Raw genomic sequence first — 15,188 nt, 5'->3', positions numbered from 1 at the left:
TCGTCTCTGTTTGCAGCAGTGATTGTAATTTGTAATTTATTTAAGTACGATAGCCTGCGTGAAGAAGTGTCCGAACAGCTTTTTAAATAGCAAAGATATTGTCGTCTGCAAATTCCGACCAACAGCAGTCATCCTGTAAGGCCATCTCCTGGTAGCTGAAGGATAAAGCTAGCGAGTTCCTCGCTGCCCCGGATCCGACAATCTGATAAAAATCGTCGTGTTTTTGAAGAAATGAACGAAAAAGTGCCCTAGCCTGCTGGTGGTGGAATTCATTTTCTGCTGCTGAAACGGAATAAGATACTAATAATCGTACAGCCATTGAAACTAGCTGACTAATGATCCGGATCGTCCCACAAGCAGTGGCTGCAAGCTAGTACAAAGAGTCGTTCGGACACGAAAAGCCGGCGGGGATTTCGCAAGCATTGGCCACAGCCATGAAACTGATTGTGGCGGAAACGAAACATTCACTGGAAGCCAGTTCCGACAACGTTTACATCCCGCTGGTCAAGCTGAGACAGGTGCTCCAAGCAATGCTGTCCTCTGATTGACTGAATACTTATCTAATAAATCGGATTTTGGAATATTCGTTTCACATGGATGTGGTCTACTTTTGCTGGCACCGAAGGAATTCTGCCCGCACGGCGTTTATCCAGAATATCTCCGAAAACACCAACAAAGGCTGGCTCTGCGTTTTGAAGGCCTCCTTCCTGAAGGCCAAGTGGCCTCTTACGTAAAGCGTCTGGTACGCTTGGCCCTGATTTCACGAGGCGAAGTTCTCCAAGACCTGTACTTGGTGTACGAGCGGGATCCGATCATGTCGAACGCGTTGGACAACTTGTGGGAAGCGCTACAGTCGCATGTACTGCTCTCGATTGCAACGGATGCCAAATAATATTTGGCAAATATATCTCCAATCCGCTTCCTAGTGCCGAGTAAGATCTAAATCAACGAGAATAATATTTTGTCGACAAGTAGATCGCGAGAAAGTCCTAATAATATGCCTTAAACCTGGAGAAACCGACGTCTATGTTTGTACACTGCGGTGGCAAAAAGACGTCCCGATGCTGGAAACGCAACGCCACCGGCTTGGGGACGCAATTTAAAAATCATGTAAGTTGGTTCTTTTCTTCTTATTTTATGACAACATGTTCATCTGCCTAGGCTGTAGGCAGTTTTCGATTATATAGGTACTTCACATGTATAATTTTGTACAACTCACAAACACTAATGGGAAACTTTTTGTCGTAAAATAGAATTTCCTTCCTATCCAACCTAGGGTATCGCGCCACTTGGGCGGTGGCTTCTATATTCGTCTGTTTTCCACTATAACTCAGTCAGTTTTGAACAAATTGACAAATGTTGTACACGGGTAGATACTATACCTATCTCACCACATTCCAAAAGTTGTGTCAATTGGTTCAAATTTGACTGAGTTATAGTGGAAAACAGACGAATATAGAAGCCACCGCCCAAGTAGCGCGATTCCCTATCTGTATATCATGCAACAAACACATTTAGTAGCTTAGCATTGTACGCTGGAAGAGCAGGTTTACAAAATTTTATTTCAGACTCGATCTGAGCTTAGTTCTGTCGTTCATTATATGATGTCAGCTAGGCTTCTTTGATGCTCAGGTGTGCTCCAAATTTTATTTCAGACTCGATCTGAGCTTAACATTGTCGTTCATTATATGATGTCAGCTAGGCTTCTTTGGTGCTCAGGTGTGCTCCAAATTTTATTTCAGACTCGATCTGAGCTTAGTTCTGTCGTTCATTATATGATGTCAGCTAGGCTTCTTCGAAGCTCAGGTGTGCTCCAAATTTTATTTCAGACTCGATCTGAGCTTAGTTCTGTCGTTCATTATATGATGTCAGCTAGGCTTCTTTGGTGCTCAGGTGTGCTCCAAATTTTATTTCAGACTCGATCTGAGCTTAGTTCTGTCGTTCATTATATGATGTCAGCTAGGCTTCTTTGAAGCTCAGGTGTGCTCCAAATTTTATTTCAAACTCGATCTGAGCTTAGTTCTGTCGTTCATTATATGATGTCAGCTAGGCTTCTTTGGTGCTCAGGTGTGCTCCAAATTTTATTTCAGACTCGATCTGAGCTTAGTTCTGTCGTTCATTATATGATGTCAGCTAGGCTTCTTTGATGCTCAGGTGTGCTCCAAATTTTATTTCAGACTCGATCTGAGCTTAGTTCTGTCGTTCATTATATGATGTCAGCTAGGCTTCTTTGGTGCTCAGGTGTGCTCCAAATTTTATTTCAGACTCGATCTGAGCTTAGTTCTGTCGTTCATTATATGATGTCAGCTAGGCTTCTTTGGTGCTCAGGTGTGCTCCAAATTTTATTTCAGACTCGATCTGAGCTTAGTTCTGTCGTTCATTATATGATGTCAGCTAGGCTTCTTTGGTGCTCAAGTGTGCTCCAAATTTTATTTCAGACTCGATCTGAGCTTAGTTCTGTCGTTCATTATATGATGTCAGCTAGGCTTCTTTGATGCTCAGGTGTGCTCCAAATTTTATTTCAGACTCGATCTGAGCTTAGTTCTGTCGTTCATTATATGATGTCAGCTAGGCTTCTTTGATGCTCAAGTGTGCTCCAAATTTTATTTCAGACTCGATCTGAGCTTAGTTCTGTCGTTCATTATATGATGTCAGCTAGGCTTCTTTGGTGCTCAAGTGTGCTCCAAATTTTATTTCAGACTCGATCTGAGCTTAGTTCTGTCGTTCATTATATGATGTCAGCTAGGCTTCTTTGATGCTCAGGTGTGCTCCAAATTTTATTTCAGACTCGATCTGAGCTTAGTTCTGTCGTTCATTATATGATGTCAGCTAGGCTTCTTTGGTGCTCAGGTGTGCTCCAAATTTTATTTCAGACTCGATCTGAGCTTAGTTCTGTCGTTCATTATATGATGTCAGCTAGGCTTCTTTGGTGCTCAGGTGTGCTCCAAATTTTATTTCAGACTCGATCTGAGCTTAGTTCTGTCGTTCATTATATGATGTCAGCTAGGCTTCTTTGGTGCTCAGGTGTGCTCCAAATTTTATTTCAGACTCGATCTGAGCTTAGTTCTGTCGTTCATTATATGATGTCAGCTAGGCTTCTTTGGTGCTCAAGTGTGCTCCAAATTTTATTTCAGACTCGATCTGAGCTTAGTTCTGTCGTTCATTATATGATGTCAGCTAGGCTTCTTCGAAGCTCAGGTGTGCTCCAAATTTTATTTCAGACTCGATCTGAGCTTAGTTCTGTCGTTCATTATATGATGTCAGCTAGGCTTCTTTGATGCTCAGGTGTGCTCCAAATTTTATTTCAGACTCGATCTGAGCTTAGTTCTGTCGTTCATTATATGATGTCAGCTAGGCTTCTTTGATGCTCAGGTGTGCTCCAAATTTTATTTCAGACTCGATCTGAGCTTAACATTGTCGTTCATTATATGATGTCAGCTAGGCTTCTTTGGTGCTCAGGTGTGCTCCAAATTTTATTTCAGACTCGATCTGAGCTTAACATTGTCGTTCATTATATGATGTCAGCTAGGCTTCTTTGATGCTCAGGTGTGCTCCAAATTTTATTTCAGACTCGATCTGAGCTTAGTTCTGTCGTTCATTATATGATGTCAGCTAGGCTTCTTTGGTGCTCAGGTGTGCTCCAAATTTTATTTCAGACTCGATCTGAGCTTAGTTCTGTCGTTCATTATATGATGTCAGCTAGGCTTCTTTGATGCTCAAGTGTGCTCCAAATTTTATTTCAGACTCGATCTGAGCTTAGTTCTGTCGTTCATTATATGATGTCAGCTAGGCTTCTTTGATGCTCAAGTGTGCTCCAAATTTTATTTCAGACTCGATCTGAGCTTAGTTCTGTCGTTCATTATATGATGTCAGCTAGGCTTCTTTGATGCTCAGGTGTGCTCCAAATTTTATTTCAGACTCGATCTGAGCTTAGTTCTGTCGTTCATTATATGATGTCAGCTAGGCTTCTTCGAAGCTCAGGTGTGCTCCAAATTTTATTTCAGACTCGATCTGAGCTTAGTTCTGTCGTTCATTATATGATGTCAGCTAGGCTTCTTTGATGCTCAGGTGTGCTCCAAATTTTATTTCAGACTCGATCTGAGCTTAACATTGTCGTTCATTATATGATGTCAGCTAGGCTTCTTTGATGCTCAGGTGTGCTCCAAATTTTATTTCAGACTCGATCTGAGCTTAGTTCTGTCGTTCATTATATGATGTCAGCTAGGCTTCTTTGGTGCTCAGGTGTGCTCCAAATTTTATTTCAGACTCGATCTGAGCTTAGTTCTGTCGTTCATTATATGATGTCAGCTAGGCTTCTTCGAAGCTCAGGTGTGCTCCAAATTTTATTTCAGACTCGATCTGAGCTTAGTTCTGTCGTTCATTATATGATGTCAGCTAGGCTTCTTTGATGCTCAGGTGTGCTCCAAATTTTATTTCAGACTCGATCTGAGCTTAGTTCTGTCGTTCATTATATGATGTCAGCTAGGCTTCTTTGATGCTCAGGTGTGCTCCAAATTTTATTTCAGACTCGATCTGAGCTTAACATTGTCGTTCATTATATGATGTCAGCTAGGCTTCTTTGGTGCTCAGGTGTGCTCCAAATTTTATTTCAGACTCGATCTGAGCTTAACATTGTCGTTCATTATATGATGTCAGCTAGGCTTCTTTGATGCTCAGGTGTGCTCCAAATTTTATTTCAGACTCGATCTGAGCTTAGTTCTGTCGTTCATTATATGATGTCAGCTAGGCTTCTTTGGTGCTCAAGTGTGCTCCAAATTTTATTTCAGACTCGATCTGAGCTTAGTTCTGTCGTTCATTATATGATGTCAGCTAGGCTTCTTTGATGCTCAAGTGTGCTCCAAATTTTATTTCAGACTCGATCTGAGCTTAGTTCTGTCGTTCATTATATGATGTCAGCTAGGCTTCTTTGATGCTCAAGTGTGCTCCAAATTTTATTTCAGACTCGATCTGAGCTTAGTTCTGTCGTTCATTATATGATGTCAGCTAGGCTTCTTCGAAGCTCAGGTGTGCTCCAAATTTTATTTCAGACTCGATCTGAGCTTAGTTCTGTCGTTCATTATATGATGTCAGCTAGGCTTCTTTGATGCTCAGGTGTGCTCCAAATTTTATTTCAGACTCGATCTGAGCTTAGTTCTGTCGTTCATTATATGATGTCAGCTAGGCTTCTTCGAAGCTCAGGTGTGCTCCAAATTTTATTTCAGACTCGATCTGAGCTTAGTTCTGTCGTTCATTATATGATGTCAGCTAGGCTTCTTTGATGCTCAAGTGTGCTCCAAATTTTATTTCAGACTCGATCTGAGCTTAGTTCTGTCATTCATTATATGATGTCAGCTAGGCTTCTTTGAAGCTCAGGTGTGCTCCAAATTTTATTTCAGACTCGATCTGAGCTTAGTTCTGTCTTTCATTATATGATGTCAGCTAGGCTTCTTCGAAGCTCAGGTGTGCTCCAAATTTTATTTCAGACTCGATCTGAGCTTAGTTCTGTCGTTCATTATACGATGTCAGTTAGGCTTCTTTGATGCTCAGGTGTGCTCCAAATTTTATTTCAGACTCGATCTGAGCTTAGTTCTGTCGTTCATTATATGATGTCAGCTAGGCTTCTTCGAAGCTCAGGTGTGCTCCAAATTTTATTTCAGACTCGATCTGAGCTTAGTTCTGTCGTTCATTATATGATGTCAGCTAGGCTTCTTCGAAGCTCAGGTGTGCTCCAAATTTTATTTCAGACTCGTTCTGAGCTTAGTTCTGTCGTTCATTATATGATGTCAGCTAGGCTTCTTTGATGCTCAAGTGTGCTCCAAATTTTATTTCAGACTCGATCTGAGCTTAGTTCTGTCGTTCATTATATGATGTCAGCTAGGCTTCTTTGATGCTCAGGTGTGCTCCAAATTTTATTTCAGACTCGATCTGAGCTTAGTTCTGTCGTTCATTATATGATGTCAGCTAGGCTTCTTCGAAGCTCAGGTGTGCTCCAAATTTTATTTCAGACTCGATCTGAGCTTAGTTCTGTCGTTCATTATATGATGTCAGCTAGGCTTCTTTGATGCTCAAGTGTGCTCCAAATTTTATTTCAGACTCGATCTGAGCTTAGTTCTGTCATTCATTATATGATGTCAGCTAGGCTGCTTTGAAGCTCAGGTGTGCTCCAAATTTTATTTCAGACTCGATCTGAGCTTAGTTCTGTCGTTCATTATATGATGTCAGCTAGGCTTCTTTGGTGCTCAGGTGTGCTCCAAATTTTATTTCAGACTCGATCTGAGCTTAGTTCTGTCGTTCATTATATGATGTCAGCTAGGCTTCTTCGAAGCTCAGGTGTGCTCCAAATTTTATTTCAGACTCGATCTGAGCTTAGTTCTGTCGTTCATTATACGATGTCAGTTAGGCTTCTTTGATGCTCAGGTGTGCTCCAAATTTTATTTCAGACTCGATCTGAGCTTAGTTCTGTCGTTCATTATATGATGTCAGCTAGGCTTCTTCGAAGCTCAGGTGTGCTCCAAATTTTATTTCAGACTCGATCTGAGCTTAGTTCTGTCGTTCATTATATGATGTCAGCTAGGCTTCTTCGAAGCTCAGGTGTGCTCCAAATTTTATTTCAGACTCGATCTGAGCTTAGTTCTGTCGTTCATTATATGATGTCAGCTAGGCTTCTTTGGTGCTCAGGTGTGCTCCAAATTTTATTTCAGACTCGATCTGAGCTTAGTTCTGTCGTTCATTATATGATGTCAGCTAGGCTTCTTCGAAGCTCAGGTGTGCTCCAAATTTTATTTCAGACTCGATCTGAGCTTAGTTCTGTCGTTCATTATACGATGTCAGTTAGGCTTCTTTGATGCTCAGGTGTGCTCCAAATTTTATTTCAGACTCGATCTGAGCTTAGTTCTGTCGTTCATTATATGATGTCAGCTAGGCTTCTTCGAAGCTCAGGTGTGCTCCAAATTTTATTTCAGACTCGATCTGAGCTTAGTTCTGTCGTTCATTATATGATGTCAGCTAGGCTTCTTTGGTGCTCAGGTGTGCTCCAAATTTTATTTCAGACTCGATCTGAGCTTAGTTCTGTCGTTCATTATATGATGTCAGCTAGGCTTCTTCGAAGCTCAGGTGTGCTCCAAATTTTATTTCAGACTCGATCTGAGCTTAGTTCTGTCGTTCATTATATGATGTCAGCTAGGCTTCTTCGAAGCTCAGGTGTGCTCCAAATTTTATTTCAGACTCGATCTGAGCTTAGTTCTGTCGTTCATTATATGATGTCAGCTAGGCTTCTTTGGTGCTCAGGTGTGTTCCAAATTTTATTTCAGACTCGATCTGAGCTTAGTTCTGTCGTTCATTATATGATGTCAGCTAGGCTTCTTCGAAGCTCAGGTGTGCTCCAAATTTTATTTCAGACTCGATCTGAGCTTAGTTCTGTCGTTCATTATATGATGTCAGCTAGGCTTCTTTGGTGCTCAGGTGTGCTCCAAATTTTATTTCAGACTCGATCTGAGCTTAGTTCTGTCGTTCATTATATGATGTCAGCTAGGCTTCTTCGAAGCTCAGGTGTGCTCCAAATTTTATTTCAGACTCGATCTGAGCTTAGTTCTGTCGTTCATTATACGATGTCAGTTAGGCTTCTTTGATGCTCAGGTGTGCTCCAAATTTTATTTCAGACTCGATCTGAGCTTAGTTCTGTCGTTCATTATATGATGTCAGCTAGGCTTCTTCGAAGCTCAGGTGTGCTCCAAATTTTATTTCAGACTCGATCTGAGCTTAGTTCTGTCGTTCATTATATGATGTCAGCTAGGCTTCTTTGGTGCTCAGGTGTGCTCCAAATTTTATTTCAGACTCGATCTGAGCTTAGTTCTGTCGTTCATTATATGATGTCAGCTAGGCTTCTTCGAAGCTCAGGTGTGCTCCAAATTTTATTTCAGACTCGATCTGAGCTTAGTTCTGTCGTTCATTATACGATGTCAGTTAGGCTTCTTTGATGCTCAGGTGTGCTCCAAATTTTATTTCAGACTCGATCTGAGCTTAGTTCTGTCGTTCATTATATGATGTCAGCTAGGCTTCTTCGAAGCTCAGGTGTGCTCCAAATTTTATTTCAGACTCGATCTGAGCTTAGTTCTGTCGTTCATTATATGATGTCAGCTAGGCTTCTTTGGTGCTCAGGTGTGCTCCAAATTTTATTTCAGACTCGATCTGAGCTTAGTTCTGTCGTTCATTATATGATGTCAGCTAGGCTTCTTCGAAGCTCAGGTGTGCTCCAAATTTTATTTCAGACTCGATCTGAGCTTAGTTCTGTCGTTCATTATATGATGTCAGCTAGGCTTCTTCGAAGCTCAGGTGTGCTCCAAATTTTATTTCAGACTCGATCTGAGCTTAGTTCTGTCGTTCATTATATGATGTCAGCTAGGCTTCTTTGGTGCTCAGGTGTGCTCCAAATTTTATTTCAGACTCGATCTGAGCTTAGTTCTGTCGTTCATTATATGATGTCAGCTAGGCTTCTTCGAAGCTCAGGTGTGCTCCAAATTTTATTTCAGACTCGATCTGAGCTTAGTTCTGTCGTTCATTATACGATGTCAGTTAGGCTTCTTTGATGCTCAGGTGTGCTCCAAATTTTATTTCAGACTCGATCTGAGCTTAGTTCTGTCGTTCATTATATGATGTCAGCTAGGCTTCTTCGAAGCTCAGGTGTGCTCCAAATTTTATTTCAGACTCGATCTGAGCTTAGTTCTGTCGTTCATTATATGATGTCAGCTAGGCTTCTTTGGTGCTCAGGTGTGCTCCAAATTTTATTTCAGACTCGATCTGAGCTTAGTTCTGTCGTTCATTATATGATGTCAGCTAGGCTTCTTCGAAGCTCAGGTGTGCTCCAAATTTTATTTCAGACTCGATCTGAGCTTAGTTCTGTCGTTCATTATATGATGTCAGCTAGGCTTCTTCGAAGCTCAGGTGTGCTCCAAATTTTATTTCAGACTCGATCTGAGCTTAGTTCTGTCGTTCATTATATGATGTCAGCTAGGCTTCTTTGGTGCTCAGGTGTGTTCCAAATTTTATTTCAGACTCGATCTGAGCTTAGTTCTGTCGTTCATTATACGATGTCAGTTAGGCTTCTTTGATGCTCAGGTGTGCTCCAAATTTTATTTCAGACTCGATCTGAGCTTAGTTCTGTCGTTCATTATATGATGTCAGCTAGGCTTCTTTGGTGCTCAGGTGTGCTCCAAATTTTATTTCAGACTCGATCTGAGCTTAGTTCTGTCGTTCATTATATGATGTCAGCTAGGCTTCTTCGAAGCTCAGGTGTGCTCCAAATTTTATTTCAGACTCGATCTGAGCTTAGTTCTGTCGTTCATTATATGATGTCAGCTAGGCTTCTTTGGTGCTCAGGTGTGCTCCAAATTTTATTTCAGACTCGATCTGAGCTTAGTTCTGTCGTTCATTATATGATGTCAGCTAGGCTTCTTCGAAGCTCAGGTGTGCTCCAAATTTTATTTCAGACTCGATCTGAGCTTAGTTCTGTCGTTCATTATATGATGTCAGCTAGGCTTCTTTGGTGCTCAGGTGTGCTCCAAATTTTATTTCAGACTCGATCTGAGCTTAGTTCTGTCGTTCATTATATGATGTCAGCTAGGCTTCTTTGGTGCTCAGGTGTGCTCCAAATTTTATTTCAGACTCGATCTGAGCTTAGTTCTGTCGTTCATTATATGATGTCAGCTAGGCTTCTTTGGTGCTCAGGTGTGCTCCAAATTTTATTTCAGACTCGATCTGAGCTTAGTTCTGTCGTTCATTATATGATGTCAGCTAGGCTTCTTTGATGCTCAGGTGTGCTCCAAATTTTATTTCAGACTCGATCTGAGCTTAACATTGTCGTTCATTATATGATGTCAGCTAGGCTTCTTTGATGCTCAGGTGTGCTCCAAATTTTATTTCAGACTCGATCTGAGCTTAGTTCTGTCGTTCATTATATGATGTCAGCTAGGCTTCTTCGAAGCTCAGGTGTGCTCCAAATTTTATTTCAGACTCGATCTGAGCTTAGTTCTGTCGTTCATTATATGATGTCAGCTAGGCTTCTTTGATGCTCAGGTGTGCTCCAAATTTTATTTCAGACTCGATCTGAGCTTAGTTCTGTCGTTCATTATATGATGTCAGCTAGGCTTCTTCGAAGCTCAGGTGTGCTCCAAATTTTATTTCAGACTCGATCTGAGCTTAGTTCTGTCGTTCATTATATGATGTCAGCTAGGCTTCTTTGGTGCTCAGGTGTGCTCCAAATTTTATTTCAGACTCGATCTGAGCTTAGTTCTGTCGTTCATTATATGATGTCAGCTAGGCTTCTTTGATGCTCAGGTGTGCTCCAAATTTTATTTCAGACTCGATCTGAGCTTAGTTCTGTCGTTCATTATATGATGTCAGCTAGGCTTCTTTGATGCTCAGGTGTGCTCCAAATTTTATTTCAGACTCGATCTGAGCTTAGTTCTGTCGTTCATTATATGATGTCAGCTAGGCTTCTTTGATGCTCAGGTGTGCTCCAAATTTTATTTCAGACTCGATCTGAGCTTAGTTCTGTCGTTCATTATATGATGTCAGCTAGGCTTCTTCGAAGCTCAGGTGTGCTCCAAATTTTATTTCAGACTCGATCTGAGCTTAGTTCTGTCGTTCATTATACGATGTCAGTTAGGCTTCTTTGATGCTCAGGTGTGCTCCAAATTTTATTTCAGACTCGATCTGAGCTTAGTTCTGTCGTTCATTATATGATGTCAGCTAGGCTTCTTCGAAGCTCAGGTGTGCTCCAAATTTTATTTCAGACTCGATCTGAGCTTAGTTCTGTCGTTCATTATATGATGTCAGCTAGGCTTCTTTGGTGCTCAGGTGTGCTCCAAATTTTATTTCAGACTCGATCTGAGCTTAGTTCTGTCGTTCATTATATGATGTCAGCTAGGCTTCTTTGATGCTCAGGTGTGCTCCAAATTTTATTTCAGACTCGATCTGAGCTTAGTTCTGTCGTTCATTATATGATGTCAGCTAGGCTTCTTTGATGCTCAGGTGTGCTCCAAATTTTATTTCAGACTCGATCTGAGCTTAACATTGTCGTTCATTATATGATGTCAGCTAGGCTTCTTTGATGCTCAGGTGTGCTCCAAATTTTATTTCAGACTCGATCTGAGCTTAGTTCTGTCGTTCATTATATGATGTCAGCTAGGCTTCTTTGGTGCTCAGGTGTGCTCCAAATTTTATTTCAGACTCGATCTGAGCTTAGTTCTGTCGTTCATTATATGATGTCAGCTAGGCTTCTTTGAAGCTCAGGTGTGCTCCAAATTTTATTTCAAACTCGATCTGAGCTTAGTTCTGTCGTTCATTATATGATGTCAGCTAGGCTTCTTTGGTGCTCAGGTGTGCTCCAAATTTTATTTCAGACTCGATCTGAGCTTAGTTCTGTCGTTCATTATATGATGTCAGCTAGGCTTCTTTGATGCTCAGGTGTGCTCCAAATTTTATTTCAGACTCGATCTGAGCTTAGTTCTGTCGTTCATTATATGATGTCAGCTAGGCTTCTTTGGTGCTCAGGTGTGCTCCAAATTTTATTTCAGACTCGATCTGAGCTTAGTTCTGTCGTTCATTATATGATGTCAGCTAGGCTTCTTTGGTGCTCAAGTGTGCTCCAAATTTTATTTCAGACTCGATCTGAGCTTAGTTCTGTCGTTCATTATATGATGTCAGCTAGGCTTCTTTGATGCTCAGGTGTGCTCCAAATTTTATTTCAGACTCGATCTGAGCTTAGTTCTGTCGTTCATTATATGATGTCAGCTAGGCTTCTTTGATGCTCAAGTGTGCTCCAAATTTTATTTCAGACTCGATCTGAGCTTAGTTCTGTCGTTCATTATATGATGTCAGCTAGGCTTCTTTGGTGCTCAAGTGTGCTCCAAATTTTATTTCAGACTCGATCTGAGCTTAGTTCTGTCGTTCATTATATGATGTCAGCTAGGCTTCTTTGATGCTCAGGTGTGCTCCAAATTTTATTTCAGACTCGATCTGAGCTTAGTTCTGTCGTTCATTATATGATGTCAGCTAGGCTTCTTTGGTGCTCAGGTGTGCTCCAAATTTTATTTCAGACTCGATCTGAGCTTAGTTCTGTCGTTCATTATATGATGTCAGCTAGGCTTCTTTGGTGCTCAGGTGTGCTCCAAATTTTATTTCAGACTCGATCTGAGCTTAGTTCTGTCGTTCATTATATGATGTCAGCTAGGCTTCTTTGGTGCTCAGGTGTGCTCCAAATTTTATTTCAGACTCGATCTGAGCTTAGTTCTGTCGTTCATTATATGATGTCAGCTAGGCTTCTTTGGTGCTCAAGTGTGCTCCAAATTTTATTTCAGACTCGATCTGAGCTTAGTTCTGTCGTTCATTATATGATGTCAGCTAGGCTTCTTCGAAGCTCAGGTGTGCTCCAAATTTTATTTCAGACTCGATCTGAGCTTAGTTCTGTCGTTCATTATATGATGTCAGCTAGGCTTCTTTGATGCTCAGGTGTGCTCCAAATTTTATTTCAGACTCGATCTGAGCTTAGTTCTGTCGTTCATTATATGATGTCAGCTAGGCTTCTTTGATGCTCAGGTGTGCTCCAAATTTTATTTCAGACTCGATCTGAGCTTAACATTGTCGTTCATTATATGATGTCAGCTAGGCTTCTTTGGTGCTCAGGTGTGCTCCAAATTTTATTTCAGACTCGATCTGAGCTTAACATTGTCGTTCATTATATGATGTCAGCTAGGCTTCTTTGATGCTCAGGTGTGCTCCAAATTTTATTTCAGACTCGATCTGAGCTTAGTTCTGTCGTTCATTATATGATGTCAGCTAGGCTTCTTTGGTGCTCAGGTGTGCTCCAAATTTTATTTCAGACTCGATCTGAGCTTAGTTCTGTCGTTCATTATATGATGTCAGCTAGGCTTCTTTGATGCTCAAGTGTGCTCCAAATTTTATTTCAGACTCGATCTGAGCTTAGTTCTGTCGTTCATTATATGATGTCAGCTAGGCTTCTTCGAAGCTCAGGTGTGCTCCAAATTTTATTTCAGACTCGATCTGAGCTTAGTTCTGTCGTTCATTATATGATGTCAGCTAGGCTTCTTTGGTGCTCAGGTGTGCTCCAAATTTTATTTCAGACTCGATCTGAGCTTAGTTCTGTCGTTCATTATATGATGTCAGCTAGGCTTCTTCGAAGCTCAGGTGTGCTCCAAATTTTATTTCAGACTCGATCTGAGCTTAGTTCTGTCGTTCATTATATGATGTCAGCTAGGCTTCTTTGGTGCTCAGGTGTGCTCCAAATTTTATTTCAGACTCGATCTGAGCTTAGTTCTGTCGTTCATTATATGATGTCAGCTAGGCTTCTTTGGTGCTCAGGTGTGCTCCAAATTTTATTTCAGACTCGATCTGAGCTTAGTTCTGTCGTTCATTATATGATGTCAGCTAGGCTTCTTTGGTGCTCAGGTGTGCTCCAAATTTTATTTCAGACTCGATCTGAGCTTAGTTCTGTCGTTCATTATATGATGTCAGCTAGGCTTCTTTGATGCTCAGGTGTGCTCCAAATTTTATTTCAGACTCGATCTGAGCTTAACATTGTCGTTCATTATATGATGTCAGCTAGGCTTCTTTGATGCTCAGGTGTGCTCCAAATTTTATTTCAGACTCGATCTGAGCTTAGTTCTGTCGTTCATTATATGATGTCAGCTAGGCTTCTTCGAAGCTCAGGTGTGCTCCAAATTTTATTTCAGACTCGATCTGAGCTTAGTTCTGTCGTTCATTATATGATGTCAGCTAGGCTTCTTTGATGCTCAGGTGTGCTCCAAATTTTATTTCAGACTCGATCTGAGCTTAGTTCTGTCGTTCATTATATGATGTCAGCTAGGCTTCTTCGAAGCTCAGGTGTGCTCCAAATTTTATTTCAGACTCGATCTGAGCTTAGTTCTGTCGTTCATTATATGATGTCAGCTAGGCTTCTTTGGTGCTCAGGTGTGCTCCAAATTTTATTTCAGACTCGATCTGAGCTTAGTTCTGTCGTTCATTATATGATGTCAGCTAGGCTTCTTTGATGCTCAGGTGTGCTCCAAATTTTATTTCAGACTCGATCTGAGCTTAGTTCTGTCGTTCATTATATGATGTCAGCTAGGCTTCTTTGATGCTCAGGTGTGCTCCAAATTTTATTTCAGACTCGATCTGAGCTTAGTTCTGTCGTTCATTATATGATGTCAGCTAGGCTTCTTTGATGCTCAGGTGTGCTCCAAATTTTATTTCAGACTCGATCTGAGCTTAGTTCTGTCGTTCATTATATGATGTCAGCTAGGCTTCTTCGAAGCTCAGGTGTGCTCCAAATTTTATTTCAGACTCGATCTGAGCTTAGTTCTGTCGTTCATTATACGATGTCAGTTAGGCTTCTTTGATGCTCAGGTGTGCTCCAAATTTTATTTCAGACTCGATCTGAGCTTAGTTCTGTCGTTCATTATATGATGTCAGCTAGGCTTCTTTGATGCTCAGGTGTGCTCCAAATTTTATTTCAGACTCGATCTGAGCTTAGTTCTGTCGTTCATTATATGATGTCAGCTAGGCTTCTTTGATGCTCAGGTGTGCTCCAAATTTTATTTCAGACTCGATCTGAGCTTAGTTCTGTCGTTCATTATATGATGTCAGCTAGGCTTCTTCGAAGCTCAGGTGTGCTCCAAATTTTATTTCAGACTCGATCTGAGCTTAGTTCTGTCGTTCATTATACGATGTCAGTTAGGCTTCTTTGATGCTCAGGTGTGCTCCAAATTTTATTTCAGACTCGATCTGAGCTTAGTTCTGTCGTTCATTATATGATGTCAGCTAGGCTTCTTTGATGCTCAGGTGTGCTCCAAATTTTATTTCAGACTCGATCTGAGCTTAACATTGTCGTTCATTATATGATGTCAGCTAGGCTTCTTTGATGCTCAGGTGTGCTCCAAATTTTATTTCAGACTCGATCTGAGCTTAGTTCTGTCGTTCATTATATGATGTCAGCTAGGCTTCTTTGGTGCTCAGGTGTGCTCCAAATTTTATTTCAGACTCGATCTGAGCTTAGTTCTGTCGTTCATTATATGATGTCAGCTAGGCTTCTTTGAAGCTCAGGTGTGCTCCAAATTTTATTTCAAACTCGATCTGAGCTTAGTTCTGTCGTTCATTATATGATGTCAGCTAGA

At 41.0% G+C, this 15,188-nt stretch overlaps 1 pseudogene; it reads left to right on the top strand.

Annotated features, from left to right (window-relative positions):
• The first annotated feature begins 125 nt into the window (after nucleotides 1–125).
• LOC109621867 (uncharacterized) lies at nucleotides 126–2,280 on the top strand (annotated as a pseudogene).
• The last annotated feature ends 12,908 nt before the right edge of the window (nucleotides 2,281–15,188 follow it).

Source organism: Aedes albopictus, unplaced genomic scaffold (genome assembly GCF_035046485.1).
Source record: "Aedes albopictus strain Foshan unplaced genomic scaffold, AalbF5 HiC_scaffold_827, whole genome shotgun sequence".
NCBI lineage: Eukaryota > Metazoa > Arthropoda > Insecta > Diptera > Culicidae > Aedes > Aedes albopictus.
Note: the sequence above shows the minus strand (reverse complement) of the source record. Positions and strands in the feature narration are given on the sequence as shown.